Here is a 14,607-nt window from a genome sequence, read left to right as displayed (position 1 = left end):
GCGCAGACTGATTCTTATAATAAATTTAAATCTTAAAAAATTGTTCCGTAGTCGATCTTTTGGTTCCAGATCATAGCAATTTGGTATCAGAGCTTATCAAGTGGTGTCAGATCCCATTAGGTGGCCCATTTGAAAATCTCTACATGAAAATTACTTCTTTGTTTCTTACAATGCTTTCATTGATCTGGGGTCCCTTTCATCTAGAGGAACAACCGAGCAGGGAGAGCTTGAGTTTGGAGCAGACTTGATAGAGCTTTAGCTAGAGAGTCTTGGATCCAAATGTGATACGATCTCATTCGGGTCATGATCCGAGGGTACATTCTAACTCATAAAATTGGTGCGACTTCGAATTTACCCATAAATTTTAGTTTTGTCTCCCAATGTGAGAGCTAGATCTACCACGAAATGTTAGGGTTAAGATAACCTTAGGATCCTATCATTAGATTAGCTTGAGTTTTGGTGGATTTGTAGATTGTGGATGGAGGCACAAAGCTACCGGAGTGGATGGTAGAAGTTTTTTAACTACTAAATATTTGGTATAAATTTATATTTTATCAAATATCCACTGTCGAAGTTCAAATGCACTTGTTGTGTGGAGTAACAGTGATGGTCGAGCATCAATGCGTGGGATTGTTGACATGTGCATTAGCACATTACATATGGTTGATGAGTCGAGATGTTTACAAGCTCTTCCTACAAAGCATCAGCTAGTACTAGCTCTTGCAGTGCATCTTCCAATACCATCTACTTCAGGTAGAGGTAGAGGTAGAGCCAGAGGTAGAGCCAGATGGAAAGGGAGGGGGAGAGGGATTTAAAAGGCGCAGACTACATCTACTATGGAGCATGCTACTGAGGTTTCAAAGCATGCTACTGAGGTTGCGGAGCATGTACATCTACTGCGAAGCAAGCAACGGAGGTTCCAGAGCATGCTACATCTACTATGAAGTAGGCTATAGAGGAGGCAATTACTTCAAAGGAGCAGCGAGCATATGTAGACATGCCTCATATGTGTGAATTTACTCTTTTAGTTTAGATATGGTTTTTGTTTATATGTTATAAACTTACTTCTAGCATTTCTCTTTTTTTTTTTTCTAGACGATATGTGTACATGTGGTTTCGTCAGCAGCGTTTGTGTTTCAGTTTCTATTTCCGGTTTCAGTTGCAGTTTCTAAATTTGCTTCATTTGGCTTCAAATATTGTGGTTATGATAGTTTGTTATTGGAGTCAATCCACTAGAAGGTGGTCTTCTACCATTAGCCATGCCTTCTATTTTTAAGTTGTCAACTTTGGTTAGTTGACTCTTAGTGTCAACAATTGACAGTAGCTGCTCTTCTAGTTATGATGATTTATGGTGGACATAGATATCTCTGGTTGAGATAGATTTCTCCTTAACAGAATCTAAATGTTGAGTTGCTATATATGCTTTGCTTCTCTGTACTCATTCCACACCTTGACATGAAAATTTGCTTTTCCCAGGTAAATCTATAGCAGTGTTTGTGTTTCAGTTTCTATTTCAATATTTCTTTCAGTAATTGTAAATAACAAATTGTTTCGGTGTTTCGTTTCAGTTTTACTTGTTTCAGATTATACAGAATAATAATTATCTGTTAAGCATTTTATTGAAACGCTCATCTCATAGGCGTTTGATTGCCGGCAGAGGATCAACTGTGTGTGCGCGGGCCTTCTTCTTAATTGTATGTCAGTATGATATTATTCATCTTTTAAGCGAGCCTGGCATTGTGCCAAAGATCGCCAGCTATTTTGAGTTTGACGTATATTAATAAATTTTTGTATTGTTACGACATTTATAAGTTCTTCCTTGTCTGCAATCACTCTTTTGGTGGTGGTTATCTTAGTTTGTTATGGCATTTGAAATTTGTCGATTTTGATACAGAAATAAAATAGATGCAACCATTGCATTTGATTGGTAACTAAATAAATGTATGTTAACGTCAATGCACCATATAAAACATAATGACATCAGGTATATGCGTACATCAAATTACTTTATAATTCCATCTTTACCACATTATCTGTATCTTACCTTAATGCGATTCTTGATAATTATTCATAACTCCCTTAAATCCTGTTACAATTGGCTGCACCTCAAATTTCTTTTAACTAAATGAATGATCCAAAAAGCAAGCTCTGGTACAAGTTACAGGATAGAATCTAACTATGGGAAATACTATTACTATTACTATTCCTTTTTGTTTTTACAGATCCCACTCATCAGGTAGGCAGGCAGGCAGGCCCCAGATACTAACGAGAGACAGACTAACACTAGTTAACAATAACTTCAAATAAAGGGCCTCAAAGAATAAAGCAACAATTCCTACTTATAATTTGTTTTAACATTACAAAATCTTCCTTGTGTGCAGACAAAGGGAATCTGCTACCTCTTACATTTGGCTTTTGCCAGTTTTTTTCCTCCTTTTCTTTTCAGCCTTGGGGATCTTCGTCTTGGGAGCCTTTTTTTTTTTTTTTTGTTCTGTACTTTCTTCTTATTCTCTTTCCGAGCTGCTCTTTTTTCTTCAGGATCCAGCTTGGGCTCAACCTTGTAGCCTGAATCTTCTTCACCGGTGTAGGCAGAAGATTCATCGTCCTGTGTCTGTGTTTGTGTCGGTTTTATCCTCCAAAGAACACTTCTTCTGCAGATCTGAGCCTGGCATTGTACCAAATAGCTACCTTTTCTAGATAATTATCGACATCTTCATCAGCAATAGACAGATCAATAACAAAATCAAATAACTTCTTCACAGTTGTTACAGCAACCCCATGTTTTCTAAAGAAATCCTGCAAGCAGCATGGGTCGACGGTTGTTTATGAGATACTCAAGTAAACAAGAATTTAGTTGGTGACCATGACAAGAAAATCTACTTGCAGTAACATGCAAGCAGTCTTCCTTTAGGAAATCCAGTGCAGATGGGTGGATCAAGGTCCACTGATTGAGAAACATCAATGATGTATAAATGACCCTGCAGTGCAGCAAAGAGAAGGTAAAACATGAGATTTGCTTGTCATGCAAGAAGGATAATAATTCATATACAAATAAAGATAATAGCTCACCTCAAAATAAAGTATGCTGTATTCACTCAAATCACCATGTACCAACTTGCACTTTTGGTATAAGGTTCACATTGTTAAAATAATCTAAGAAGGGACAATTACAATCATGTAAAAGTTGTGGACATTGCAGAAAGTTATGAGGTAAGAAAGCATAACAATTTGGATAACTAAATATTTTTCATAGGCAAATCCATCCTTGTTCTAAACTTTATAATAAAACATACAAAATTTACCAGAATGAAGAGAATCAAAAAATCAAGAGGGCCAGATACTAGTTTGTCTAAATTCGATGCTTCATGCATATGACGGTAGGAAAAAAAAAATACCTGATTTCCAGGTTGCTGCAGGATCTTATCATCCAATTGATGATTTGATCCGAGGGCAATTAAGGGGGTTGTGGACTTTTGAAGCCACCCCTCAATTGAAAAAAAGCTTGTTAGGCTCGATTGCATTCTAATTTGGTCTTTTAGACCCTATCATCTATCTAATTTATAAACCCTATCTTAAAAACCATCTACCTCCTTTATCTCTCTATTACTTACTCTGCTAAGTCTATAAAAGAATTCCACTCCAACTCAATAGTTGCCAGCTACAACCAAGCACACTAAGAGTAGGGAAATTTGACTGGACCTACACAAATTTTATTTTAATGAAAATAAACACCTAATGCAATAAGAAAAGATCCTAACTAAGTGTATCAGCGGATTTGTCAAAACGCTCAAAAACATTAAGTCCATGACACGTTGCTCTTAAGGCTTCATGTTTTGGTCATGGAATACTTGTTTGTTCTAGATATATAAGATGTGAAGGTTTGGTTGCACAATAAAGGTTTTTGTTTAGAGCTTATTATTTTATTTTTATTTTTAAAATGTTCTATGTACTATAACACTGTTGCCTAATTATTCTTTGTCATGGTATGTGGAATTTGAGACTTCGTTTACAAGGAATTCTCTTTAGCTATCTTAACTAGACTTATTTATGGTTCTTATTTCAGGAAAAGCAGGGTGGACTGCTCCTTGCCTTAAGGATGCTGCTCTATCAAAAGAGCAATGTCTCACGAATTTAATGTTTTTAACAAGGTTTCCAGTATCGGGATCGGTATCAGCCGTCCTAAAAAATGATACGTATCGGCCGTATCGGCTGTTCGTATCGGATCGAACTATTTTTTAATTATATAAAATTCTAAATATTATTTAAAATGCAGAAAAATGTAAAAAAATAAAAAATAAGAAAACAAAAATTACTCACATATGAAGTCTAAAAACTTAAAAAATATATTAACTTACTCAAAATTTAAAATGTTGATGAATATCGAGCTAGTTCTCGTAAATTTCTATAGTTTTCATCATCATAATCACCATAAGTTTGCAAATATTGATGTCTGGGACCTGATGCTCCAAAAAGTGATTCCATCATACTAGTCATATTGTATGGATCTTATTGTGTAACTTGCGTTTAAGGAGGATAATAACCAGCATTTGGATCTTATGCCTGAGAATACTGAGGATACTGAGGATAATAACTAACATATGGATCTTGTGATGACTTCAAACAATAAATACTCGATGTACCATAATCATAGGAACCAAAATGCATCCCGTGACGACGTCGCTGATATGTATATATATCCTCAGTTTCTCTGTCTTCAATCTTTATGCCTTTTTGACTTCCCTCAACAAATGTAGATGGACCGATCTCACCATCATATGTATTATCAGGTGATACGATTCGGACTTCACCGATGTCGTCTCAAGCATGGATTCACTTTAGGAGTGTCTTTGTTTCTTGTTTTAGTGTTTAATTTCCATGAAAATAAGTTTTCTGTAAGTCGCGTTCGAACGCGGGTGGAGTGAGTTCGAACGCGATTGTGAACGAGATTGTGAACGGATTGTGAGAGTGCGCATTGTGCGTTCGAACGCACTATGAACGCCTGCATCGTGTTCGCAAATCCAGAGAAGTGGAAAACAGACGCGTTCGATCACGCGTTCGAACACCTGCATCGTGTTCGCAATTCCAGAGAAGAGCGAACTCGGTGCATTCGAACACGGTCAGCAAAATTGTATTGTTTAGGATTAATTTTGAGTTGTTTGGTTAGCCTCTAAAAGGACGTGGATGGCAACCAGAGGTTATTATTGATTATTGAAGAATTGAGTTTTGCCTTGCCTTCTTCGTCTTCTTCACTCTCGTTCTTTCAATCCCCGGCGACGCCGCTTCTAACCTCCCTCGATCGGCCAATCACCCTAGACCCTTAGGGGCGGCCCTCTCCTCCCTCTTCTTCCAATCTATTCAACACTCGCCCTAACCCTTCCATCAACCATAACCTTTCCATCACCACTTTTCACCAGTGTCACCCCACAAACGCCGGTCCGCCTCCAACCACCATCACCTAGGATCTCGTGCCTCCATCCGCTAATCAGACGATATCTCGAGATCCCCATATCTGATTTGCCTGAAACTTGATTTGTTGGAAAGCTCTTTTCTAGGGCTACAACATATCTAAATTTCACGTCGATCCAACAGTGGAATCTTTCGGGATCTTATTTCAAAGTTCCGTACCAGATCTAGTCTAGATCAGAGAATTGGAAGAAATCAAACCTTAGCCTAAGGGGAGAACGTAACAAGCTTGGTATCAGAGCCACCATCCCTCGGACACACACTTCCTATGACGACAACCAGAGCCATGGCTGCACGGCGAGATGAAGAAGAGATTCTCCTAATAGAGGGAGAAACGGTCGTAGAGACTTCCACCCACGGAACCACCCGATCAAATCAGAATACGGAAGAACCTAGTGTTCAAGATGGTTGGGGTCTCTTTTCGAACAAATGGCCATCAACAACCAAATGATGATGGAGATGATACGGGAAATACGGGCGTGGCCGAAACCTTCAACAAGCATGGTAATCATAAGGCAGCATGGGGAGCCCTCCGTAACATACCCAACATCCTCCACGGCCTCCCCATTCCCCATAAAAATAGGTGAGAGTTCGACTATCCAGCAAGATCGAGCTTCTACACCCCAACCCATGGTCAGCCACAACAAATTGCCACCGGCTACAATGGGATCCTCAACCATCGTAGCAGCCCTCGAAACCTCCATATCTTCCCATGCACCAGAGACCTTGCTGACAAACCGTGAGACTGGCTGCACCCTTCCCGATCCCTGCAGAAACGACGAAGAATCCAGCTTCAAGGCAGCAGTTTCATCCGGCGAGCTCGACAGTTGGACAGATTCTTTCAACGTCAAAACGGAGTACTTCGACGAGTCGACAACCGTGCGAACCACTGTTAAATGGAGGAAGACCACACATGGCCGTTGGATATCCCTCATCAGGAATCCTCATTAGTGGTGAGGGAGATGATCCAGAACTGCGAGTTCCGGCACTTGGGCTGCCTTACACCACCTCCCTTTGCAACCGCGACGAGTCGGCAACCAGGAAGAAATCGCGTATGGCCTCCAGCGACCTTCCACTATTCTCCTTGGTCAATCGATGGTCGACCGCGACAGCATCGTCACCGGAGATGACGTTGCAGCTCTCTGCCGAGCTACAACTCGAAGGAGAAGGCCGTAATCTTCCACCCATGGCAGCACCGACCGCTCACGGCCCTGTAAAGACCTCGTGGCCTGCTGCTTTTCTCACCCAGACGACTGAAAGCTCCCTGCCATGGCTGCGACTAAATGAAGGAGATGAATATTTTGTTTTTGTCAACCTCAGCCTTCCACAGCAGTCAACCGCTGCCACCCCAAGGAGGACCTCACCAGCAACTATTTTAGTATTCCAGATGGTTGGAGGCTCCTTGTCGTGGCTGCAACGGGACAGAGAAGAAGGACCTGAAGATTTCATTTTTTGGGCCAACTTCAGCCTTTCTTCGCCGTCGACCGCCACCACACCACCGAGAACCCTGCCAGAGCAATTGCGAAGGTGGTCACTACTCAGCAATGGCTGATGAAGATGGAATTATTGGAGAAATATTAGGGATTTCAAATTTTTTTTGAAGACCCTAAGTAGTTAGAATTTCAAGAAGGCTACATTGTTGGGCTTGACTAAGTTGAATTGCTAGACATGAGCTGGGTTGGACCTAAGAGCCAAAGGGGTCAAGTCAAGTATGAGTCATCTCTGGACTTGGGGACTCAGTTAAGTCAAATAAGGGACATGATCAAAAACACTCTACTTGACTTAAGTCGAGTTTGCTTATACCAAGATACATTTAACATGGATCCTAATCCATGGAGTGGGCAGAATGATTCTGAGCACAACCAACAGTTAGTTCGGCTGGTTGAACTTAACTCGAGTCACTAGGAGGAACTAATCTGGATCCACGAACTACATCTAACTCAACCTCCTGAGCTCAATCGGATGCACCAAATTTTTATTGCTGAACTAACATTGAGTCAATTGGTTCGACCACCTGAGGCCAAGTGGACTCAATGTAGACGAACCTAAGTTCCCCCTTGGGCCAGGAGTATAAGTATCTAAGCTCGACTAAAGATGATCCACTGAACACAGCAAGTTTGACTCGAGTCACCTTGAGAACAAGGTGTATGGAAGCGTGGTGGATTGATACAATTCGGGCTTCACCGATGTCATCTCGAGCATGGATTCACTTTAGGAGTATCTTTATTTCTTGTTTTAGTGTTTAATTTCTATTAAAATAAGTTTTCTGTAAGTCACGTTCAAACGCGGGTGGAGTAAATTCGAACGCAGTTGTGAACGGGGTTGTGAATGGGTTGTGAGTGTGCATTGTGCATTCGATCGCACTGTGAACACCTGCATCGCGTTCGCAAATCCAGAGAAGTGGGAAACAGGCGCGTTCGAATGCCTGCATCGCGTTCGCAATTCCAGAGAAGAGCGAACTCGGTGCGTTCGAACGCGGTCGGGCGCGTTCGAACGCGGTTGGTGAAATTGTATTGTTTAGGGTTAATTTTGAATTGTTTGGTTAGCCTCTAAAAGGATGTGGATGACAACCAGAGGTCATTATTGATTATTGAAGAATTGAGTTTTGCCTTGCCTTCTTTGTCTTCTCTCACTGCTGAACAACTCATACAAGTCTCTGCCCTCGTCGTGGTCTCTCCCAATATCTCATTTAACCATGGGTTATCTCTGTCATCTAATAACCCATCCTCTATTTCTCTGATCAAAGGAGTCAAGGGGTCTTCTTCAATAAAAAAACATGATTTAAATCAATCAGTTGTTCATTTTCTATCTTTCTTCTTAAATTTCTCTTCCTCAATCTCATATTATAATGACAAAAAATTAACTTCTCCAATCTTTTCATTATCAATCGGTTGCATGTTTTTGTGTGGATTAAGGAGAAAGTAGTCCAATTTCTTTCACACTATGATGAAACACAGTGTGACTTAAAATTTTCTTTGCTATTGGCGACAAATTTAGTACCTCCTCCCATCTATAGATAGACCACCATTCAGCTAGAATATTATGAGATATAGCTACAGCAACTTTAGCAATACTGAATTGCCTAGTTCTTAATCTATCTCTCTATCTAAAATTACAAATATATTATTAGCTTATTGCATACTGTTTATATTGAAAGTTAAAACTTAAAACAAATAATAATAAAATTATTTAATTGAATCATAATTCACTTTTTTATCGCAAATAATTTGTTGAGCTCAAGCTTACTGATTACCTTCCTAACATCTAACAAGACTTCACTATTATTATTGACATTTTTAGAAAATTGGAATCTTGGATTAAGAAAATACTCTGTAGAAATTTAAAATTTATAAGCATTCAAATTTTTAAATATTCATAAATAAAAGTAAATTAATAAATTAAAACATAAAACTTAAAAGCATGCCTACCGGCAGTGTGTATATCTCTATGTAGTTTGTTCCATCTAGAATCAATCATCTTCCACCATTTCCTATAACTTTGGCCCATATTCTTTTTATTGATTCTTTTGTTATATCCATTGCCTCATATAAGAAACCCATCATATAAGAAACCCATTTCAGACTTGTCATCACTGTCTACAAGTTTTAATACTTTGACAAGATGCTCAAATACTGCGGTAGCAATTGTAATATTATCCCAAAATGTATTTCTAAGAGCCATATTTTTCAAAGTCACCTAAAGATTTATCTTTATGTTTCATATTCTTAATTTTTATATATTACTCCTATGATATAAATATCTGCATAATATCATTACTTCTTTCGCATATTTCTACTCTCTTTCATTACTCTTTTCATTTGTCTCTCCTCATCCTCCTCACTTTGCTCACCGTTATCATCATCAATGTGTACAGGATTATGCATCAATTATTCACGAACCATTAACTCTCTTTGTTGTGCAGATTATTTATCCTTCTTTTTGCCAATTAAATAAACCAACATCTACTTTCTAACTTCCAAGGACACTTGAGTACAAGCTGCTATATTTTCTTGTCTTTCAACTAAATGTTCTTTCAAACGGTTGACACCACTACTCATTTCATTTCCACACCAGTTACATTTAACACGTCTTTTATCTTGCCCAATAGTGCTATAATGTTACCACCCGATGTCGGTATCATATGACTACTCTTTTTGAGCCATTGATATTTTAACTCTGCAACTAAAACACATAAACAAAAATTAAAATAAATATGAAATAATTTAAAATTTATAAGACATAACTGCATAACTACATCAACTGTAGCAGCACCAAGTGTTGCTACCACTGCTGGTGCTGCTACTGCAAGTGCGCAGCAACACCTGCTGCAGGTGCAGCAGTACAATGAAAAAAAAATTTAAAAAAAAAAACTTACCCAAGGTCGCCGGAGATTGAGGTCGTCGAATCTTCGTCGGAGAACATCGCCGGAGGTCGAGGTCATCGGAGATCTACTCAGTCGCCGGTGAGAAAGAGACCCATGAGAAAGAGAGAAAGAAAGAAAAGAGAGAAAGAGAGAAAAAACGAAAAGAGAGGGAGAAAAGGGAAAGAGGTAGTGGGGGTGGGGACATCAATTATTGATGTCCCTCGGGTCAAATCCGACCCGTTCCCACCCGTTTCGGTCGGGATCGGCCGAAACGGATTGGATTTCGATCGGCTGGGATTTCGATCGGTTGGAAACCATGGTTTTTAAGCGTTTTGGCAAATCCGCGTAGCACTTCAGCTTCTTCACAAGATAAAGTAAGCATTGAACTAAAGTCAATATAGAAGTAAAAAAGAGAGAAAATCTTCACTAATACTTAGAGAAAAACTATCTTGATAAAGTCTCACTTCTTTTTATTTACTCAACTTTAAATATCTTACAAGTAGTGGGCTTAAGCCTTTATATAGCAAGAAAACTAAGCTACTAAGTTACCCTAACAAATATCTTTCCTAGATATTTAGAAGGGAATGGATAAGATCGAAAAGGTATGGTCCTTTACCCTTATTGATCCAGCAATGGATAAGCTTAAGACTTGTCCAGCAATAGATAAACTTGAGTTTGGCTTAAATACCGCAATGTCCTTTGAGTTAGGTTTTGCTACTACATCGCTAATACTCTTGGACTACTATGGCACTTTAATTTCGATCAAAATTTCAATAGGGTGTAACATTATCCCCCGCCTAATGCATGACTACCCTAGTCGTGCGCTCATAGTTCTTTATGACTACACCGTCGTTGCTTCTTGCAATTGATGTCTTGCGTATCTTAGCATTTGTTATTCCGCACAACATATGGCATAACTTTATCCAAGATCCTCACCGCTCCAAGATATGGCATCGACATGATTTTAGCAGCAATAAGGAGCTTCAAACCGACGATGAGTTGAAAGTCATTAAGGTTTGTCACTGTTATGTCAGTCTACCCCCTCCATGCGCTAAACTGGATTTCGACGACATTAGTTATGCCTAATACTAAGCAAAGACTAGGAGTTTATAGCCTTCACTTGGCTATTTTCCTTCTCTAACTTGAGGCCAAGTAGTTTGGCCTCCACGAGTAGCATGAAGTTGTGGGTTCCGTCGATGTCGATCATCACTCGAGTGGCTTCACCTTTTACCTTCATGTTGACGTACATTAGACCCTTCTCCTTAAAGAGCTTATCATCCCAAGTCTGTATTTGAATGGCATTGATGAGTTGAATAGCTCCAATCATATTGTCATCATCGTTGTCCTCTTCCTACGTGAATCGGATAGCGTGCAATTTTTTTCGATTTGACAAATTGCGTGCTCAATGGTTATCTTCGCAAACATAGCATGAAATCTTTGCATTTTAGGGCTGATATGTCAACCCTTGGTTTTGTCATTCGAAAGTCTTCTTGGTACCTTCCTTACGAACTTCTTGGCTACCATTATCATGGCCATTGCCATTGCTATTGCCATTGCCAAATGTCAACGATTTTGGCTTGGCAACATGATCGCTTCTCCTCCCATACTCAAAAAAATTTTCTGCAATGGAGATGGCGGCGTTGAGGTCATTAACTCCTCTGGCCACCAACTCTTTGTATGCCCATGGCTGCAATCCATCAAGGAAGAACACGTGATCATCTTTCAATATATTTGAGATAGACAGTATCAAATGGGTGAACTCTTCGACATAGTTGGCAAGAGTCCCGCTATACTTTAGCCTCCGCAAGTCCTTCCGGGCAAAGAACTCTAACATTTTTAAGGTAAAATTGTGCATTTAACTTGCGCTTCAAGTGCACCCAAGAGTCGATATGGTAAAGACCCTTCTCAATCTTCGCCGATCATCGATGCTGCCATAGCATGACATTGTCAGTGAAATGCATGGATGCGGTTTGGACCTCCTCGCCCTCATCCTCAAGTAGCAATACCTTAAGGTACCACTCTATGTCCCAAAGAAATTTCTCAACCTCCTTCATGTCGCACATGTCGTTGAACCCTCGCGGCTCTAAGATGCGTGGCCTAGGTATAACCAATAAACTTAAAAATGTATCCCACATATCATGAGAGTATCCGGCTGTATCCTACCCATATCCAATATTTAAATTAATTTTTTCCTGAATACTCTGAATATGTATTGGGAGGTATCCCACATGTATGGAACCATAACCGGTACATATCTGGGGGGACTGTTTTTGGCATATCGATTCTTTAGAGGGATATTATAATTCCTAAAAAAAGAGGCTAAAATACATCTAGGAAAGGAGAATAAATAAATAAAATAAAAATGTATATTTATATTCTAATGGCAATATATACATGTATATTTGCAAAAAAAGCAAAAGATAGCATATAACATTAGGGGTGTAGACTGAGCCGAGCTCAAGCTCTAGCTTGGCTTGGCCCGATAGGCATTTTTTTCTCAGCTCAGAGATCGAAAGGAGCTGGATAATTTTGGCTCTTGGATTGGCTCGAGCTCAAATTGGTAGCTTGACATTGTTTCATGGGCATAGGACAGACAAAAGGTCAACAAGACAGAGATCAGGCTCCAGTTCACAGAAGCAGAGCAAGTGGAGATAAGAGAAGAAAACCAAAAACTGTAAGGCAATTTCAGAACAAACAGCAATTTTACAAGCCTCTCCTATCAAGATTTCTTGACATTGTTAAACAAGAACAAGCTAAGAAAAGTGTGGAACTCCCTCTCACTCATCGCGACGCCGACGAACTCGAACTAGTCTCACTTGAACAAATGCAAGTGGGTACAAGAAAGAAGAGCAGAAGTTGGGTCAATATGCAAAAGCTAAAGAGGATGATAGAATTATAAAGAAGGCTTATCTCTTGGGCTAGATTGCAAAAATGACAATATTTCTAGACTTCTAGTACTGAGAAAATTTACCGTATACCAAGCTTAAACCCTGACAATAATTTTGATGCGTACCTTTCATGTTATTGAAGAAGTAGCTGTCGGAGTGGTGGAGGAGTAGCCGGTGGAGGCTTTGAGGGGTCACCCACGGAGGCTTGGAGCAGCGGTGGAGGTGTGGCCGTTGGCGTGGCCGTCGGAGAGTCAGAGGTATGGATTTTGAAAGTGGAGATCGGGCGAGGTGGGTTTAGGGCTTTTGGATATTATTTTTTTTTAAGATTTTTTTTTTATAAAAACATGATAATTTTATAAATAGCCAACCTTACAAAAAAAAAAAAAAAAATTGAGAAAGTCATCATCCCAGTTGGAGTTAGTCTCGCAAAAGATAGGATTAACTTCACAATTATAATAATTACTAGTTAAGACTAAGATATCATCTTTGATGGATTCCACCGACCACGGGGTTATAGAAATGCCCTTATAATATTGATTAAGAGAAGAGAGTCGGACTTTATACAAATATCAGTAAAATTATTATCTTTCAAAAATAAGAGAGCTCAGTGATAAGGTTACAGTACCAATGATAAGATTACAGTACCAATTTGATAGACTCTAATATCAATGATAGGTCTATAGAATGATTCCTTCAAGATCTAAATTTATTACAGGAAACAGTTCGTGCAACCGAGGAAAAATATTCATCAAATATTCTCCTGTAATCAGAAAATTACGAAACCAAATGGAATCGATTCGTAACTCCCTGATTGCAGATGATGGTGGTGGTAACGGATGGAGTGGATGTTAGGGTTATGGATGATAATGGAAATGAGGGTGGTTAGTTGATGTTGTTTAAGAGATAAAGACGAAGGAGAAAAAGTGGTCGAAATCCCAAAAAATAGGGAGGACTCTTACCAACAGTAGAGGTGGTAGGTTGGTGAAGAGAGAGGAGGGAGATTAGGGTAGAGAGAATAGAAAGAAGATAGAATACAAGAAATCAATAATCCAATAGCATAATGAATTTGACTACCATCCACACCTTTATAGAGGCTAGCCAACAAACCAAAATACAATTATTAACCCTAATTCTAGAAGATTCCCGCCAATCACATTCAAACGCGCTCGATCACATTTGAACACACAAAAAGCGTTCTCTGTATATGCGAACGCGATGCAAGCGTTCTAACGCGCCCGATCGCGTTCGAATGCACATTTTACGTTCTTTGTTTTTGCAAACCTGATGCAATCGTTTGTAAGGGTATTTGAACACGACCTCTTTTGCGTTCGAACACGACCTATAGAAATTTTATTTTAATAAAAATAAAAAACTAATATAATAAGAAAAGACCCTAACTAAAATGTATCACTTAGTAGCTTCAGCTATCAGAACCGATCCATACTTCTCACATCTGACCCCTGCAAAAATAGGCAAGTAAGTAGCCTGCCGAATCACAAACCCTGCCACCCCCAAACTCTGACCAATCCACAAAGGATCCATCCAAATTGACTTTAATCCAATTTGGGGGACGAGGCTCCTAGTGAACTAGGAAACCAGGGTTCAAGGTTTTTGTGGATCCAGCATAAAGGTTTTAATAATATTCATCAGTTAATAACATCGAACGCCACCAAACCTATTTAATATCTTCTCACTCATTTTTAAAAACCACCTTATTACAATATTTCTATATTTGCCATAGAGTAAATGCAACGAGGGCTTACATCCAAGGCTTAGGTCTTTGTATTTGTATTTTGAATGTCATCTTTGAAGAGCCAAAAATTATTAACCCACTCATCCCAAAAATTAAGATTAACACCAAGATTAACTCTCAACGGCTCTCATAAGGTAAGA

The 14,607-nt window shown here is 39.2% G+C and overlaps 1 long non-coding RNA gene across 1 annotated transcript; it reads right to left on the bottom strand.

The window, feature by feature from the left end:
• Positions 1-2,494: 2,494 nt before the first annotated feature.
• LOC140760593 (uncharacterized) lies at positions 2,495-12,991 on the bottom strand. The gene is made up of 3 exons (XR_012104411.1): positions 12,840-12,991; positions 3,070-3,153; positions 2,495-2,978 (listed from the first exon to the last, which is right to left on the bottom strand). It is a non-coding gene; the product is annotated as an uncharacterized lncRNA (long non-coding RNA).
• Positions 12,992-14,607: the final 1,616 nt, after the last annotated feature.

The sequence above is a fragment of the Typha angustifolia genome, chromosome 5, assembly GCF_048772165.1.
Source record: "Typha angustifolia cultivar Huaian chromosome 5, ASM4877216v1, whole genome shotgun sequence".
Taxonomy (NCBI): Eukaryota; Viridiplantae; Streptophyta; class Magnoliopsida; order Poales; family Typhaceae; genus Typha; species Typha angustifolia.
This window is presented reverse-complemented; position numbering and strand designations above follow the sequence as displayed.